This window comes from Botryllus schlosseri, chromosome 1 (genome assembly GCF_051294905.1).
Source record: "Botryllus schlosseri isolate E-star chromosome 1, Bs_hap1, whole genome shotgun sequence".
Classification (NCBI taxonomy): Eukaryota; Metazoa; Chordata; class Ascidiacea; order Stolidobranchia; family Styelidae; genus Botryllus; species Botryllus schlosseri.
Genome location: NC_137236.1, coordinates 9,769,957 through 9,784,329, shown reverse-complemented (window position 1 = coordinate 9,784,329; position 14,373 = coordinate 9,769,957).

Below are 14,373 nucleotides of genomic sequence, written 5' to 3'. Positions count from 1 at the left end.
GTGAAATTCAATCTTATTACGCAAAATGACAGCACAGAAAAACAACAGCCAGGTGAGGTACATTCGAATCTGCCTCACTCACTATTCGCTAACAATCGGACAATCGCACCACAGCGAGAGAGAGAGAGAGAATTTTATTCATCCTCGCAAAATAACAAAACAGGCAATAAAAAAGGATAAACGTCAGCAACACACGTACACATACAAAAAATGGTTACAGTGTCAATTTCAAAGCAAATAAGATATGTACGATGTACATTGTACAGGTCATAGAATGAAGACCAATGTGCTCGATGATTGCAAGACGAAGCTGCAGAGAAGTGATCTGTTGATCATCGAGTCTACTGCAACTGATTCGAGTAGATTGGCTAAAAATTGCATACACCGCACTGCAGCAGTGAATTGTAAGACTGACAGGATAAATGTAAGAGCACATGTTAGGATGAACGGAGGAAATGAAACACGTTAGCAATTTCGGAAACCGACAGCGTTGTGTGAATTGTATAGTAGCGACGGCTAATAAGTAATGCGGAGCAAATACATTCCTTTATACTGATGTAGCTGTTATATATTATCCATTCATACAGCTACCTGAAATTGTGATCTATGTGTACTTTAATAGCCTGCATTGTCGTTTGTTTGTGGTCTTTATGGCGTTTTTAACTGCAATACTCATTTACTACAATTCGGTATTATATGTTATGATTCCATATTTGCCAACTTGTAGCACGGTCCACTTCTAGGCTTTTTTAAGACACCGCTTACAATGGCATTAGCGTCAAATCAATTTGAAATACATACTAACACAGGGGGGGGGGCAAACTTTTGAGCTCGCGGGCCGCATTCAACATCTGAATTCATTCGCGGGCCGCACTATATAAAATTGGAATTGTAAACCAAAACGAAATATTGCTGGTATTTGATTATATGGGCAGGACATGGGGATAATATATATGCTTATTCATAACAGTGTTGGGATGACTCGAGTCATGACTTGACTCGAGTTAGACTCGAGTCACGTTTTTCGTATGACTTGACTTGACTCGAGTCACTATGCTAAAATGACTTGACTTGACTTGACTCGGCCTATCAGAAATGTGGATTGACACGTGACTCGGAGCAAAATTCACGAGTCAATTTCAAGTCATCAAGTATTCGGTGTCGATGGCAATCAATGTATCTTGCATATGTTCGGATTGTTCGCGAAACGCTGGCGTAATGCGTGAGAGCGACCAGCCATTCAATGATCGTGTTTTACTTAGCCTCCATTGTTTTCTCACAATAGAATTGCCACGTACGAAGTGATCGAAGCTTACAGCTTACTTTACGTTGTCGTAAAGTAGTAGTAAAGTTATTTAATAGCAGAATATATCTTTCTGCTCTCTGTTCTTACCTTGGCTAAATATTTTTGTTTTATTGAAATTAAATGCGAATATAGTTTATATTCTTCTCAACCATTGGCGCAGGCTCGAATTGTATCCTATCAATATGGCATTGGTTAATGCATTGCATCTTAATCATTGGCTGGTAACTATAAACTATATAGGTCTATACAATTACTTACGTAGTTGACCAGCTCTGTGAGCGATAAAGCGCCTTCTTGCGTGCATATTTACCTTTATATTCGTTCATAGGCTCAGAATCAATGACCACCCAATCTGTATTTCAGACAGCTAGCAAAATGCAATGACTTAATCATGCCTCATACTTCGAAAAGGCAACTTGACTTGAATTGTGACTTGACTCGTGACTTGACTTGACTTGACTTGACTCGACTTGACTCGAGTCATCTGCAAAAATCGGGTGACTTGACTTGACTCGAGTCACTTTCGAAAATCGATTGACTTGACTTGACTCGAGTCAAAATGTGCAATGACTCGAAATGACTCGTGACTCGATAGTAGTGACTTGATCCCAACACTGATTCATAAGAAACTAAACATTGCTATGATGATATAATACACGCGCCAGAAACAATGGCGAGATTTCATAGGCTGGTCGACCGCAATAACATATTTGTCAAAACTATAGAGATGAAAATCTGTTGTCCCGATACTTAGAACAGGATTGAAATGTAAATCTGCTCATAGATTTACTAATTCCACTTTTGGTTCAGTCCAGGACCCACAATGCTGACACCAGCATAACCATGTTAGCTTCAAACACGCTTCTACTATAAGTGTAGATAAAACATAAATACCCTAATTCTACGGAAAAAGAACGAATCTAATGCACGAGTGAGCAAATCGTTTTTTATAAGCACATCACTGAAATAATTGAAACTTGGGTGGCCAATCTGAAATCACACTCGTGATCCGAATTACGTCTATCTCGTATAGGAATTTTGTGATGTTTAGCAGTTGAAACCTTTCTAACTGCGTGGGCCTTGAGATAGGGCTGTCGCGCCAGAATTTAAACATGAAAAATAATACAGGAAATATTTACCCTAGAAAAATGGTTCTCGAAATTCGAAAGACATGCCCCCCCCCTTTATGATGGTGAAAGATTTCGCGCCCCCTTATCGTCATATCACAAAACGCAACCAGGATGCTATAGCAAACTTAACGGATAGTTTGGTGGCATGAGAGGTTACGACTAGGGCTTAGCATAATGATTCGAGTACTCGAATCTGAATCGAGTGTTAATTGTGATGATTCGAGTCGAGTAGTAAAATGCGATTTTTTCGAGTACTGGAATTATACGCTTCTCGCCACGGGAAGTTGATTTATAAACGAGAAATATAGTTTCGACAATAGTTTTCGCTGTTGAAGCCTTGAAACCTTGATTGACCGTATCGTAGCATACGAAACATGTAGCACAAAGCTACGAAGTTGCTGGAACTAGTAGATTTCCGAAGTCATGATCGTCCCGCAACATTGTCACCAAGTGCAATAAAATCGGCATGGTCGAAAAAATGCCAAAGTACCATTAATGTGATAGATAACAAGCATTATATTATTTGTGGTGGCATAAAAGGTACACATTTAAACTTTCACATATTATGTTCTGTAATGACGTCATAATTAGGGATACTCGATTACTCGACTCGAAGCATATTACGTGATTCAGAATCGAATCACTCAGGTACTCGATTTTGCCCAGCCCTAGTTACGACTATTGATGAGAGATTTTAAATATGCAATTCATACTAAATACAGAGAAAATATTATGAACTGTAGGTAAATCACGCGAAGCGCGAAAAAAAATTTCAGTTGAGTTCGGCTTCGCGATCCCCTTCAGATGCTTTCACGACCCCAAGTGCACGTGTCCCCCAGGTTGAGAACCAATCAATGCCTTAGAATTATCATGGTGAAATATACTAAAAAAAGTTTGTTAAGGTCCCTGCATTACGGTAATTTGATTTTTAGTACGAATTTTATCAATATTTTTAATAAGTTTCTTTAGACTTTTGCGGGCCACACATAACGGTGTTGCGGGCCGCATGCGGCCCGCGGGCCGTAGTTTTCCCACCCCTGTACTAACATATTCATTGTTGACATGGTAACACGTGCCGGTCTACCATTTGTTTTGTTACTATTACGTAGCACAGAAAAATATATTTCTTAAAAAACGCATTTGATTGACCGTATTGCTTACTTGCGTCGAAAAGTCTCCCGTCAATCAATAGGCCCTAAGGTGCAGCTGGAATCACAAAATTTTCCAAATTTATTTTATTGCAGAATCTTAAATTATGAAACTAGTTCTTTTCAAAAATGCATTGCTCTTGTCTGATTTCGAATTAGAAGTATGTTAAAATACGACTTGAAATATCCCATTTTCTGAGAAAGTCACTCCCCATACACTTTCGTTCATTCAAACTCGCTCAAAATTGTCTATAAGCACTCTGCAATGCTGATTTTATACAATAAATAGAAGAGCCATATGTCTGATCGATGAGGCGTTACTATCAAAACATACAGCTGGCCAGCAGCCAAGCTGCCGATCGCTAACCTGGGAAGAGCTGAAAGCTGTTGATATTATGAGCGTTGTTTATCATATTGTATATTTTTCAAGATGCCTTGGTATATTGTTGATAGCTTAATTGACGATTAGGACAAAGCCATACACTACGAAGTCATTTGGCATAGGAAAAGATGAAACCATGATAGAAAAGAACCAGTGGTTCCTGAACTGAATAATCGAAGAAATCATTTGAAAAAGATTGGAGCTTTCAACATCTGATAATGGTGGTTTGGATTCGGCGGAATCGTTTTTCCTCGCAATTTCTACATTTTTGATACAGTTGTTCTAAATATTGTGAATTGCCTGACTGTGGCTCATCCGGAAAAGGATATTGGAACTGCACAGGCTATGCATAACGGTTATGCAACTCAAATTAGTGCCGGAGTGTTATGATGACATTGATGCTAAAAATTGTATGTTCGAAAGATCTCGGGGGAAAATATGAGTGTAGTATCTTGACTCATACCAACTGAAATGGGTATTTTGACAATGTCGCAGTATTCTTGATATGTTGTTTCATTTTGACAACATCTAACTATTTTCCAATCAAGGTTTGCAAATTTTAAGTGTGGTATAGCAGTTTTGAGTAAAAAGTGATCAAATCACTCATACTCTACACGACTTATTTTGCATTTAGGCACATTCAATTGTCTTCAAATTTGGCTATGTACTGATTAAAGCATGCCTGCACCATTTAAAAGCAATAAATTTCAAATACCTGCTTTACTTTTTCACCAAAATATTTTTCAATTTTCAAAGTTGATTTTCTCCCATTTCTAGTTTTTCGTAATATGATGTCACGGGGAGAGGAAATTTTGATATCAGAAGACCTTCAATTCTTATCAAACTTGGCTCAGTACAAGCAGTAAGAATGTTCTACCTGGTGAACTTATTGTTTTTGCTATAGGAGTTTCAGTGTACTTGCAATGCTACTTATTATCTGAATTTTATTTAAAAAAATCGAAAATCCAGCACTGTACTGGTACAAAACAAATATTTTGTTAATTTTTTCGAAAATTCGTTAGTTTCAAGTAGTTCACCAGGTGCTTACAGGCCTCAGGACACTTTATGAAGCATTGGTTAGAATCTCTCAGCATCCATCGATGAGACAGGCGTTTCCTGGTACTAACCGTCCGATTAACCAATCTCCCCCCCAATTTGGGCCCAAGGAATTATTGTGAAATGCTGAAATTTATACAGTATATGAAGTTGAGTATGAATAGTTCACACACCAATTTTTGAGAATCTAGGTTCGACTGTTTAGAAAATATTGCAATTTGAAAATTTTGCAAGTCTAGCTGCACCTTAGGGCCTTAAGGTTTAAAGATCATATCTGGTGTAAACTGTAAACCCTTAACTAATGCATAATATACAATGTTACGAATCACTATGTAGAGGCATATTCGTTGGAGGACAATACAATGGCAAATATACAATGACCACGCGATTGGATACAATTATATACAGAGACCTGCGGGTCACAGCGATATCGATTTGGATCGACAGGGGAGAAGTGACGATATTTTGCAGCAACTGACGTAAGTTCAAAGTGCGCATTTCGGGGATAGAATAAAGCAAACGGATTTACACAGTTATGATAAGAAACTGTATGCAGTCAGAAAGTGAAACACGCTCTTACATGCTTCTACCCAATATATAAAGCGGTATTGTTTGAATACGAACAACTAATGTAGTAGGAACAATTTTTCACACAAATATTCAGTGATATCGCAAAAAAAAAAAACAATGCAACGAAATATTGCGTGTGTCCGTTCACATTATTCGCAGTGAATGGAACAGCACTTCGGACAAAGGTTCGCTCTGTAGTACACTTTTACCCTGTAGTATAACATAATGAAGTCACCAAAGCCTCCATTGTTTCGATATAAACAGGATATGTAGTCACAGCAATAATTATACCTCAATATTCATTCACATCCACAACACAATACAACGGAATGTACGGGTATACCCAGACATACATATTATTGTTCGCAGTGAACGAACATGATGTTTCTCAAACGTCACCCCCCTTGTATAAAAGTTGCATGCCCCGCGTCGTTGATTAATAAACTTGTTGAAGATCACCAACGTCGTAGTTATAGCAAGTGAGTATTATTAGATTAAAAGTGTCGATATATGTAAGTTCTATCTCGGTGATTACTCTGTCTTCACATGACTGACATATTCAATGAATGGATGTTGTTTGAGGCGGTGGTCTACAAACTTTGGAACGCGAGTGATATGGAAACTGGTGCAAATATGTGAAGCGCTGTTGAATCTTCCTATACTAAATTGTCAGTGGTTTCACTAGTTGGATTACAGTCGGCTGGTGCAAAGCGTTTACATCATTCTATCATGTGTTGCATGTAGTACGATCGCAGCAATGTGGGTGGAGTGGTGTCGGTGAGTCTTAGCATTCTTGTACTGCAGCGTCTGTTAAGACAACATGTTGCCATTTCCCGGAACAAAATCCTACTTTTGCAAACAATACTGTTGCCGTTGATGCACCAATCAATGGAGTGATCTATGGCAAGAGTCGTTAGCGGTCTGCCAAGTTGTACAAACTCTTGAAGCGGAAGCACGAGCTGTTTTTAATAGAGCACACTGCAATCCGACTCAATTACTTATGCTCACTGGCTGTTACTATTTTAAGCGAATATAATGCAAATGATCCCCGGTTTCAGCGGTGACGTGGACATTAGATGAACACGTCGCTGTTTTGTATCTTTTTACAGGTATTTTGATGCATGCTGTTGATTTGACACCATGATGTACGACACAATTCGTCAAGTTCACAATGTCCAATCGTGAATATACTTGAAATAATTTTCTTGACTTCTGGGCCGGCCCACTTACAAATTTAGACTTGATCTCCGGTAACACTACATGTCCAGATATGGCGTGATAATAATAAAATTCCACTTGTGAATCACAGCATAATTTCTGTAATTTCGATTCTTTATTTTCAATCATCTCTACCTCTGCTCTGTAACCGTCGTCAATTCTTCATCTACTGCAATCCCGTAATCTGACATCTCCATGTATTGCATAGAAATAATAACTTGACTGTATCACGGAAATTTAAAAAAATTACTCCAATCTCGCCATTTTCCAATGGGGCTGGTTGCTCCCCTTATTATGTGTGTATTTATCAGTTTTACTGTGAATAAAGAATGTAATAATATTCATAACTTACTACAGTACATGTGCATTATAGCTTTCAGACCCCGCATTATAGCTTTCATCAGTAAGACATGACATCCCCATCTTGGACTGTCACTGTTCCTACGGATAGGAATTTAGATGACCAAATGAAAACATCGATCAGATCCAACGTGAGATTGATCATTTTTCACAGCATGTGATAATTCAGACATTTCAAATAAAAACTGTATGTAAAATAAGCCAAAAATATTAGTCATCCTCGATAATTTTCCTTGTAATCTCACGATCGGATAGGGTACACCTAATCCCGCCAATGCTACGCGTTGCCTGATGGAACCAAAATATCTATTTGTAGTAGATTTTGACTAAAGGGAGTTATTAGTTTAAGGGGGGCTGATTTTGAGTTTTTTGAAGCCGTCGTCGTCGTAGGGGCAATAACCACCAATGACGGCCTACGGGGAAGAGATCTATAGTCGTAAAGAATTTGGGTTCTTACCTGACCAAATTCCGCTTTTTATATATTTGATCACAAGAATTCCAAATGGACCTTAAACTGGGCAGTTATTTTTCTGTTTCGCTGCCTTCCGCAGCTCAAGACGGGGGCAACATGTTTGACCGCTTTCGGCGTGCGTAACTTGTGTGGTACGCGAGTACTACATAAAGCCTCGAATTGGTACTTGGATGGGAAAAGGTTAGGAACCACTGCTGTTAGCGTTAACTAGTAATAATAGAGATTGAATTCTTTGAATATATAGAGCAGTGCTTTCCAGCCCTGTTAAGCTCCATTCGCACTTAAAAAAGAGAATTTCATTCTCATCAGCCAGCTGGACTTTGGTTTATACAAAGAAAACAGCTTCCTTGAGGTACAGAACTTCAATATACAATCGAATAGTATATAAAAAGAAAATGAAAAAACTTATCACTTTTGTATTCGAAGAGCTTCTTGGAGGTACAGAACTTCAATATTTTGCCTTCAGCGTATCGTATTATTGATTAATTAATTAGGCACTGAAATCACTGCAGTAGAAAAATCACAGATATCGCAAGAAGTTCGTTGCTTTTCCCGGGGTTTTCGTGCAGTGATTCCATCGAAGCCTAAAGGGAGAACCCAAGAACAATATTCACTCGCAACAATATCACTTGGCCACTGAATTGAGATGTTACGTCATCGCGACGTGTGTTCTCATTTAGAATGCACAAAATAGTTAAACCGCACTTGAATCGGAGCATCAATGTCGCGAGTAGCACATTTGGTTCATTTTCTGACAAAATTCGAAAAAATGTTTCACCGTACCAAGGTATCTTGGCCGATTGGAATCTACGGTGGGCGGTAAAATCAGAAATGAATTGCTATACAAACCCACACAATCCGAATAATTGATGACGTATTTTTTGGATAGGTTTAGGCTTCATTGACTTCTTATCTATGCAGTACACAAATTAACATATCTTTCAAGAACAACGTTCGGCATCTTTGTGTTATCACAGCCAACACTTACACCTTTTTGAATAATTATTACTTACATAAGACTCATTTCATGATTAACACACATTTATATAGACCCGGGTAGCCAACTGCGGGATGGCTAATATGGCAATCGTACGATATTGAAAACAGACTGAAATATTGCCAACTTATCTTTACTATCTAACACAGTGGTTCTCAACCGAGGGTCCGCCGACCCTTGGGGGTCCGTGAAGCATTTTCAGAGGCCCGTGAAGCCTCAAAATTTGTAAAATGATTGACAACATAATTTTAATTTATTTTTAAAATAGGAAAATCATGAGCCAGTTTCGCTTCGTAATTGCTGCAACTTTAGAATTAACATCATTCAAATGGTTGTCTGAAATGAAATATCCGACTGTGCAAACTCATTTTAATTGACGAATTGCCAATAGCCGGAGGGTGCAAACCTATTACTGTTTAGAGATGTTTTGTTGCATTGTGTTTGTGGGAAAATGAAATGTTGGAGATAGCAAAATTTAACAGGGTGACTTCGTAATGCTTGCAAAACATTTTGGATTTGGTGTTTTTGCCAGTCTCAGCAAACTAGTAAACAGACGTTTAAAAGAGAAATTCATGAGTTTTCACACAATCTGTCCCAATGAATGAATTGAATTCTCCCCACGAAATTTATTTTCTTCTGTGATATAACCACGAAATAACTGCAATAAGAGATGCTAGATAAAATGACTAGGCTGGACGTAATATGTTCATTAAAAATTCAGACTAACAGCTGCCGTCAGAAGCGTTGCGCGGTAATATTACATTCGCCACCAATATATGTTTGAGGAAATGGATTTTCGGCACTCGTTCATATCAAATCGAAGACGCGGATTTTCAAGACAATAAATACAGCTGGAAAATTCCCTTTGAAATATTAAAAGTCCACCCATTTTCTACATATAGTGTGCTGCAATTTTCAAGAAAAGTCATTTTGTGGAAGTTTATCACTAGCATGCAATAAATATTTGCACGAGACAGATGACGATTGCACGATAATTGTGCTAATTTTGAACGAAAACATGATGGGGTCCGCGGGGGTCTGCGAAGACAAAAAGGTTGAGAACCACTGATCAAACATATTTTTCTACACAAAGAGTAATAAGTATAAACAATCTAATTAAGCCTAAATCGGGCTGTAGAAGGAATATTGTAAGACGTACGGCTTGGTGGTGAATTTGATTTTGCTACGTATATAATGGTAGCGTATAGCTACCAACATTTTCTAGAATTGCTTCCAAACGACAACAGTTACGGGCTCACTGTACTTTATATCGAATTAAGCACTTATTTAGATGCTCAAGACAGATTTACCCTCATATGTGATAAATGGGCCACAAGCTAACAACAACAATTTTGTACAGGAAATAGTCAATGACTTCATTTCCCCCTCATTCCATGGTACAAATTCCGGTTATTATTTATAGTCTGCATCATATTCGTATCAGTGAACTGTGTTCTTATATCAACGTACCTTCCCCTCATATCCCATTATGAATGATGAAACATTATCGATGTGTATTCCTATGAATTTCCGGTTCGTTCACGGACTTAATGAAACGATATATTATGGTAGGGAAACGCTGGGCAGTCAACATTATCAGTACACTGCAATCTTAGTTTCAAGCGGATAGCGAAGACAAACAAATGTTGGTCGATTGATCCAGATTGCATTGTAGGATTACATACAGATTTGCCGTCTATTACTATGATATCATTTCATATCTATGCTATCAGGGCAGAAAAACCCGGAGGTCGTATTTGCGATACCACATATAGTTGAATGATTTGTTTTTCCTGAACACTTTCGATATTTGGAGTAATAATTGCATGGGGAGTTATGCAAGACCAGTCTGAATGAATAGGGCAAATTTGATATACATTTTTTCGCGGGATATTTGATGTTTTCTAAGCCAGCGTCTAATCATAACCCACCTTCATATTTTTGTGTTTTGTATAACTTTCGAAGTCTCATAGGACTATAAAATGGAAGATGAACATACACACGAAAAAACTCTGCGCAGAGTAAATCAGGACTACACTAAATGTGAGTATTTTCATCTATACTTACGGAGAAATTATATATCGGTGGTTTTCGAGTATAAGTGTTAGGGAAACATATATGCCTGATCCTTCTTTCCATGTTGGCCTACTAAAAACCTCACGATAAAATATTACAGTTGGCCTTGCTTCAAAGCCAAGGATAAATCAGTCATACGGCAATGTCAGTATAGCACAGGAGCCTAAGAAGAGAAATTGGATGAATGTTTGGAGAATAAGCGCCTTGTGCTCAACTGTTGCATTTCTGGTTACTTTATCAATACTACTAACACGGATCTTTCCTAATTCCGAAGATAATTCCGAACGGTGTACCTGCAGGTGAGCATTCAGACCACATTCGGACGATATACGAATCAGTGACCGCAACTGAGGTAATCTTTTGTATATTAATCCTGATGTGACCATTATAAGCAGAGGTGGCCAACCTCAACGTATAGTCAGCGTTGCTATACTTAAGCAGTAGTAGAAGGAGAAAGGTGAATTTCTGCGTGATTACCGCTAAATTTTCAACATATTTCGAGGCCGCTTAAAGTGGAAGAACGAATGACAGATTCTAAAAGTAGTTACTAAAGATAGCTTTCAATACAACATCCATTGTAGTAAAATATTTATTCAACTCGAAGACTTTTCGGGTGCCTCTTTTCAAGAGTTAACGGCACACTAAAGGGATTTAAACAGAATGAAAAGCAAAACCAGAAAGGCGAAGTATGACGCAACAATCAGAAATTACATACCATGAAGTCCGCAATTTAACGATGGCAACAATAACAAACTTGAAGAGTACGATACTAGTAACATAGCAATTTTGAAACCAAACAATAACAAACACGAATTAGAACGCACTAATGGGAAATTTGTAAGTTATACAGAAAATCTTCTTGTCTACATAAAATAGGCTTGGTCAATTGGATGATTGTTGATTCTAGGGCTTTCAAATGAAACAAGGATCTGCCTCGCGCAATGACTGTAAACATTTGGTCATTATAGTTTTGAGCACAAGAAGGGTTCTCACTTAAATGTTGGCCAATTGCCGAAGCTAATGCTTGGTAATCGTCGTAACAGTCGGTTTTGGCGGCTGATTTGCATTGTCGTGCGAACTCCGTACGGTCATTTGCGCAAGTTTTTGAGCGAATCAATTTGGGAATGTGTTGCGTTATCCGTTCAAACAATCTTCGTACATCTTCGTACATCACAACGATTGTTGAACAGCGAGAAAGTCGATTCAATCATGAATGATCGAAAATTTTCGCTGTTGGCGCGATTGAGCTACATATTACATAAACGCTCTGTTTATACTGTGCAGAATGAATGTACTCACAAGTATGGGTGAAAACATCGACCCAACTGTAGGGTCTGCGAGCGAAGCCCCAAGAAGTTCGCCCTGTGGGGGCTTAAAACCAACGTTTTTCGGCGTCGGCGGACGAAGTGCTTTTTCGGTCCGGATTTGCAAACGACCCTTATAGCTGCTGTAAAGTATTTACTTGCGGTACGCATTGGTTCGTAGTTGCGAGAGTAGCCTGCGTCTGGTGGCGGTGGGCAATGAGCATGATAGCACGACAAAGGGCTTGTTTCGACTCCGAAATGCTTCCTTTCTCGATATTGCCAAAGAGAAGAATATTATTTGAATTGGCGTGGTTGGTTAAACCCACGGATTTTGGCGCGAAAGACTATAAACGACTCTCGGTGGTAGCAGGTTCGTCTGGACAAGGCAATTTTATCTCGACTCAGCAGACTCGCTACCATGAAATCACAAGAAATATATTACGAGTAAAACCCTCTAAATGTCACTCAGTAACACCATATAATTGCTATACACGGTGGCATATTTTACATTTTAGCTTTATTTCAATTATGAAAGTGCGCCGGTCCGCCAAACATTTTTTGAAATTTTACCGGTGCGCGAGGTTAAAAAGGTTCAGAACTACTGCTCTATATTAGGGTGGAGTGAAAAATGGAAAATTTTTGAATTTCAAAAAAGGGTCTTGATATGTGGTGCCAAATAGCAAACAAATAAATTAGATCATAATTTTGGGTTTGTACACCCTCTAGTGGTCGTGCAATTTCACCGAACGAGCCAAAAACAGCTAATTTCGCAATATCTGGATCATCACCCTAGAAAGTCAGTTTTGGGCTTAAAAGATGCAGAAGCAACATGTTTCTATCTCACTTCCATAGAACCTACCCTTAAAAATGAACAGAAAAAAGTTACAAGCAAATTTCTGATTTTATAGGTAAAATTAGGCACTGAAGCAGTGGGTAGGATGTCAAAAGCGTGTAGTGATTGATCTTATGACTGAGAAACATACCCTATCAATTAGAACTACTTTTCAAAACTTGCTCAACAAATGAAACCCCCTACAAGCATAAATAGGTCTCGGGCATCGAATAGAGACTGCTAAAACTGTATTTAAAACAGCGTCCATTGGTAGTGCAGCGTCACGATATCGGTAAGTTTATAACAACGGCTCTCATGAGATTTCTCATGAGATTCTCAAAATCTAGTCACCTACTCAACCCTATTGAATTGATATCTTTGTAAATTTGGGGTACTGGACTCATCGAACGCCTTGAAATCTTCATTAAGGTTTGCACCGTGTGTTGATTGATCAGAGAGAATCAGACATGGTGGCGCCTCTATGACGACGCTATTATCAAATCCACATTGTCTTTGTCATTATCGACGAGAAATGGCAGTGAAGTGACGCTGCTGTCGTCAAAACATTTATTAAATGCGATTTATTTCTTGTATATGTGGATAAATGGGCGATTAAATCGTTTCAGCAGTCCGGCCCGCCAGTACTTCATTTTCCTATATCCGGCCCGCCGACTGGAGAAGTTGCCCGCCCCTGCTGTAACCCTATGGATGTGAGAGCAATGGGTTTACAAAAACTTAAAAATTTGAAAAAAGTCACGTTGGCATTGTACAGCTGTTTTGGGTGTTCCTGATGGCTGTTTGCAGAAACAGTGTCTTCATTTTCCTACTAGCAAGCAATCAGTAACCGTGGGTCATAAAAATGGCACTTTTAAAATGTCGTCCCAGAGCTGGACATCTTCCGATGTCTTGATGTAAACCATAACATGCTTTGGATGGTTTGCAAACATATAGGTTATATCTGATTGGGGAATGTAGGCGGAACATTTTTGCCATGGTCTCAATACCAAAAAAACATCTGGAACCACATGTATATACATCAGTTGAGGCGTTGGCAGCTGTTAACAATCCATTTATCAGATGCTAATGGCTCGGCTATCCATCGACGAAATGTTTCCCTTAGTGGTCTCGTTCGCTAGAACAGGACGACAACATAGGCCGTATTTTAGCGTCAATGTCATACTGAAAACGAAGTGCTTGGTGGTCCGCTGTAAGAATCACACGATCAGGTAAAAATCAGAGGTGGTCAGTAACGAAGAACTTCTAGTTTTAGTAACTACTCAGGTAATTTTACTCTACTTTCCGCACCTAATCAAGTAAATCTAATTTCAGGCACTTTTATCTCGTCGTATTATTCGATTTAATTACTTACTTTTGGCTAAATATAGTTTGTCAAGTAGAAGTTATATGTTCTTCAAACGAGACAGAGAAACCAAGACCGAGGCATTCAACGGTTGTTTTTGCGCTGAGTGCAGAATTTTCATAATGTTTCGAGCGAAATATATATGCTGTGGCCACAAAATTC